Below are 5,997 nucleotides of genomic sequence, written 5' to 3'. Positions count from 1 at the left end.
ACACTTTCAGGGCTGAAAGAGACCACAGCATCCTCAGAGGCAAATGGAACATTCCAGTGACGAAAGCCATACCAAATGCAATTCTTTCAAGAGGTCTGTAGGGGTCCTGCCCCAGAGTGTGTGCTTACGTGAGTGTTGGATGCTGCATTAATATTTCACAAATATCCATATAAATATTTTAGTGTGTTGCATTTCGATGTCAATCTCACTAGCTTTCCTGACTCCAAATCTTAGATTGCCTTTGCCTTTTCCCTTCGTATATTTATTTGCTGAAAACCTTATTTTGGAAGCAAATGAGAAAAGAGAACTACAACATCTCTCTGAAGGAAAAGTCAGGCCCTGGACTCCACAGACAATCAAAGTAAGTGCATGTGAAAGAACTAACTTGAGGACTCGTATCTCACAGGGAATTTTATCTGGCATAGGATTGGAGAACTTGCCTTCCATCGAGTCCCCAACTTGATTTCATCCTGACATTGTTCGATTCACGGTAGCTGCACCCCCAAGGACAATATCTTCCTCGGTGGTCTGCTGAGAGGATCCCATTCTAAGCAAACATTAATAGGCTTACGGATTGAGCAGCTGAAGATCTGTGAACGATGGTTAATTGACATTTCAAAAAGCAGACACACCATTGGTGAGCTCCCCTTAACAGTTTCTCTCCTCCCGTTTTTCCTCTCCCACTGGTTCTTTTTCTCTCCCCCTTCATCCATTAGCAATTCATAATATATAGCTGAAGTATATATTTTAGTAATTTACTTATTGAATAAAATTCAGGTTCCCAGTTCTTAATCTAAAAAGCAGTTGATTATATTATCTAGGGAGAAATATTTTTTAAAGTATTTTTTTCCTCTATGGATCAGTGATCCACCACTCCCAAGCCAGAGGAAGAGTGAAAGAAAAAAAATGAAGCTCATAATAATTGTTTAAACTCTGCTCTGCAATAGGAACATTTTGCATACATTTCCTTTAGTCCTCGTCCTAGTCTTGTAAGGGAAATGAGAGCCCCATTTATATGATGCAGCTGAGATTCCGCGGAGTGAGGAAATTTGCATACGCAGTCACACAGCTGGAGTACTTAGAATCGGGATTCTAGCCCAGCTTTGCCTGCCCTCAAATCCACATTCTTCTCTACTTTTCCTGGAGTAGTGTTCAATGAAAAAGTAATCCCGGAGAACCATGTACACTATTATACTCTTTTTTTAAAAGCTCACAAACTGTGCCATAAGTTGTTTAGGGATACATGTGAATGTGATAAAATTAATCAATTTTTGAGACACAGTTTCTAGTTGTCCAGGCTGGAGTGCAACGGCGTGATCTCAGCTCACTGCAACCTCCGCCTCCCAGGTTCAAGTGATTCTCCTGCCTTCTACGTGGGATTACAGGTGCCCGCCACCACGCCCAGCTGATTTTGTATTTTCAGTAGAGATGGGGTTTCAGCATGTTAGCCAGGCTGGGCTTGAACTCCTGACCCCAGGTCATCCATCCGCCTCGGCCTCCCAAAGTGTTGGGATTACAGGTGTGAGCCACCGCACCTGGCCTAAAATTGAATGTTAAAAGCAAGGGAATGACTACTCTCCAAATTCAGGATGAAACTTACATCTGGGTGGCTGAGATGGGGAGGAGGACAAGGGTGGGCGCTGGGCTGTTGGCAGTGTTCCAGTCAACACTGAGTTCACGGTGGGCTCCTGCAAGTTCTATTTATTAGAATGCTTTCCAACTTACATATTAGCTGTCAGGCCTCTGAGCCCAAGCCAAGCCATCGCATCCCCTGTGACTTGCACATATACGCCCAGATGGCCTGAAGTAACTGAAGAATCACAAAAGAAGTGAAAAATGCCCTGCCTCGCCTTAACTGATGGCATTCCACCACAAAAGAAGTGAAAATGGCTGGTCCTTGCCTTAAGCGATGACATTATCTTGTGCCTGACTCCTCCTGGCTCAAAAAGCTCCCCCGTTGAGCACCTTGTGACCCCCACTCCTGCCCACCAGAGAACAACCCCCCTTTGACTGTAATTTTCCTTCACCTACCCAAATCCTATAAAACAGCCCCACCCTTATCTCCCTTTGCTGACTCTCTTTCGGACTCAGCCCGCCTGCACCCAGGTGATTAAAAAGCTTTACCGCTCACACAAAGCCTGTTTGGTGGTCTCTTCACACGGACGCGCATGACATTAGTTGTCTATGCTTTTGCATGTATCAAACATTATGTTAAAGATAAAGGGAGAAAATGAGGTGGAAAAAGTCCATCCTAATGGTCACCAGTTGCCGCAGTGGCCTCTGTTAGGGACAGGACATAGTGCCCTTCCCTGCTGTGTTTTTCCCACATGACTCGATGGCGGGCATTTCTTTGTGTTCTTCTACTGGCACCTAGATCAGAGGTCATCACACCACTCAGTGTGAGAATCCGTGGGCTGGAATTTTTATTTCCCTTCTATTTATTTATTTATTTATTTTATATATATATATATATATATATAGAGAGAGAGAGAGAGAGAGAGAGAGAGAGAGAGAGAGATGGAGTCTCGCTCTGTCGCCCAGGCTGGAGTGCAGTGGGGCAATCTCGGCTCACTGCAACTTCCACTTCTCGGGTTCAAGCGATTCTCCTGCCTCAGTCTCCTGAGTAGCTGGGAATACAGGTGCCCGCCACCATGCCCAGCTAATCTTTGTATTTTTAGTAGAGACGGGATTTCACCATGTTGGCCAGGATGGTCTCGATCTCTTGACCTGGTGATCTGCCCGCCTTGGTCTCCCAAGGTGCTGGGACCACAGGTGTGAGCCACAGCGCCTGGCCTTTACTCCCTTTTTAAAGAGACTGGGTAGGAAATGCCCTCTGCCCCCTGCAGCCCTGCCTCCTCAAACATCGCCTCCCCTGGGAGTTTGCTAAGGACGTGGGTCTGAGGACAACTTCCAAGGCCGACGAGGCAGAGTTTGCCAGCTCATGCTCCGGGTGCCTTCATGTCTCTTTGGACTTAAACCCAGAGGCCAGAACAGCGTTTGAAAAGTCAGCTGGGCCATTATCCTGCTCCTAGATGGGATTGCACTTGGGTTTCTTTGTCTCATTTTGGAATTGAGCCAGGGTGATCCTATATCATCCCTCAATTCCCTTCTCCAGTTCTTAATAGTATTGTATTTCACCACTCAGATCCAAAAAGCCTGGGCTACGTCCTGCCACTTTGCAGCTGTTGGAACTTAGCCTTGTCATTCAACCTTTCTGGGCCTCAGTCTTCTAATCTGTGAAATGGTGATATCAGTGTTACTTGTCGTGAATGCCTTGTTGAAACCAATTTTGTAAACGAGCTTTGTCCACTTTGAAGGACTTGGCAAGCATAAAGAATTTGTTTTTACACAATTTAGTTATACTCTGGGACCACAGGCATAAAGAGTGTAAGGAAGCTCCAACTTCCTCTGAAGATTCCATAACAGTCGCTTCTGAAATAAATTGACAATAGATTTACGGGAGAAAAACCATTTTAATTTTGTGCCTGTACAAAGGAGCCTCATAGAAGAATGAGGTTCCAGAGAGGGACCCAGTGGTTGAAGTTTTTACAGCATAAAGGAATAGAGCCTTGAGGCTTTTGGGGGAGGTGGTGGTAAGTTATGGGAAGGAAAGGCGAAGAACTGCACAGAGAATGAAGGTGTCTTATGCAAATACAAATCCCTCAGGTAATCAAGTTGTTTTGGAACTTCCTCCAGAATAGGCAATAGCCTCTCTGGGGGTGGTGATGACTTTTAATCTCCTTGTGGTTATTAACATTTCCTGGTTGTTTGATGAGATTCCTAGGGAAGGGGTTCGAGACAATTCCATTCCTTTTGGAAGACCATCCCTCAGTCACGAGGTGGAAACTTCAGAGGGAGCTCCTCCCTGCCCTAGGGAAGAAAAAGAGGTATGGGAAAGAGAAGGTCAGAGAGAGACCTTAATTTTCCTCTGGGGCTTTTTGGTCTCCTTTGTTCAAAGCACTTAGCATACCACCCCAGTAACAGCAACTCTGAGAAATGTAGAAGTTAGTCAACCCTGGCTAATAGACTCAACACTGCTTACCTAGACTCTGGGCAGAGGGCTCCCGGAGATCAGTGCACCTCTTACCTCTCAGACTCTCGGCAGTGGTTTAAACACAGGAGAAAGCATCACGTTGATGCTGGAGGCTCTCAGCAAGGGGCCTCTCAGCTGGCTGTCTTCCTCCCACTCCTCCAAGAAGGGCTGCTGAGAGTCAGGGCGCTGAGAGGACAGTATACTGTTCCTTTGTCTTTTCATGCAGCACCCTAACACAGGTCTGAATGAAAAGACAAAGCGTGTAACAACTCTTTTTTTTTTTTTTATTCAAAGTCTCACGCCCAGCCTGGAGTGCAGTGGCGCAATCTCTGCTCACTGCAAGCTCCTCCTCCCGGGTTTACGCCATTCTCCTACCTCAGCCTCCCAAGTAGCTGGGTCTACAGGCGCCCGCCACCTCGCCTGGCTAATTTTTTGTATTTTTAGTAGAGACAGGGTTTCACTGTATTAGCCAGGATGGTCTCAATCTCCTGACCTCGTGATCCACCCGCCTCGGCCTCGCGCGAAAGTGCTGGGATTACAGGTGTGAGCCACTGCGCCCGGCCCGCTCCTTTGTCTTTTCATTCAGCACCCAACACAGGTTCTGAATGAGAAGACAAAGCGTGTAATAACTCTTTAAAGAACTAAGTGTGGGACTTGACTATTTGCCCCTACCCCGTTTTCTTATTTTGAGTGTTGTATTAGTTTGTTAAGGATGCCATAACCAAATATCACAGACTGGACAGCTTAAACAACAGAAGTTAATTTTCTCACAGTTATGGAGACTAGAAGTCCAAGACCAAGGTGTCAGCAAGATCGGTTTCTCCTGAGGCCTCTCTCCTTGACTGGCAGATGGCCGCCTCCTTGCTGCCTCTTCACACAGTGATCCCTCAGTGGATGTGCGTCCCTGGTGCCCCCGTGTGTCCACATTTCCTTGTCAGATTGGATTAGGGCCCTTACAGCCTAATTTTAACTTAATCACCTCTTTGAAGGCTCTCTCTATAAATACAGTCACATTCAGAGGTACTGAGGGTTAGGGCTTCCACATGTGAATTTGGTGGGGACCTAATTCAGCCCATACCCTGATGTGAATCTATCTAATTCTTCATTAAAAGTAAGTAAGTACTTTGCCTTCCTGTTGTACATCCAGCTTCTGAATACCTCTGGGAGATGGAGCTATGGGCCCAGCCTGGCACAGACCATCCTTGGTGTATGAGGTCAGCTGTGACAAACCACCAGCAGGGCAGAGACAAGCATCTTTGTAGGCTTTGTATTCCAGGCACCCTTGGGCATTGGACACCCTGCCTCTTTTCTTACTCAGGAATTGGTGCTGATGCTTAATCAAGAACATTTGCCGGCCGGGCGCGGTGGCTCACGCCTGTAATCCCAGCACTTTGGGAGGCTGCGGTGGGTGGATCACAAGGTCAGGAGTTCAAGAGCAGCCTCAACAACATGATGAAACCCTGTCTCTACTTAAAAAAAAAAAAAAATACAAAAATTAGCCGGGCGCGGTGGCGTGTGCCTGTAATCCCAGCTACTCAGGAGGCTGAGGCAGGAGAATTGCTTGAACCCAGGAGACGGGGGTTGTAGTGAGCCGAGATTGCACCACTGCACTCCAGCCTGGGTGACAGAGCGAGACTCCGTCAAAAAAAAAAAAAAAAAAAAAAATTTGTCACACTGTAACTCTGCTGTGGTTGGTGTATTTCTGCCTTTTTCACTCCAGTTTTTATAGATGAAATACTATTTTATGATGCATCCCAACAAATATTCATTGATTTCAAGACAGTAGTGGATGAAAGTGAGGTGCATAGGGGGTTAAGGTAAGAAAAAAGCTGGGAAGGCCAGGCACAGTGGCTCACGCCTGTAATCCCAGCACTTTGGGAGGCTGAGATGAGCAGATCACCTGAGGTCAGAAGTTCGAGACCAGCCTGGCCAACATGGTGAAACCCTGTCTCTACTAAAAATAC

The sequence above is a fragment of the Macaca fascicularis genome, chromosome 7 (assembly GCF_037993035.2).
Source record: "Macaca fascicularis isolate 582-1 chromosome 7, T2T-MFA8v1.1".
Lineage (NCBI taxonomy): Eukaryota > Metazoa > Chordata > Mammalia > Primates > Cercopithecidae > Macaca > Macaca fascicularis.
Note: the sequence above shows the minus strand (reverse complement) of the source record.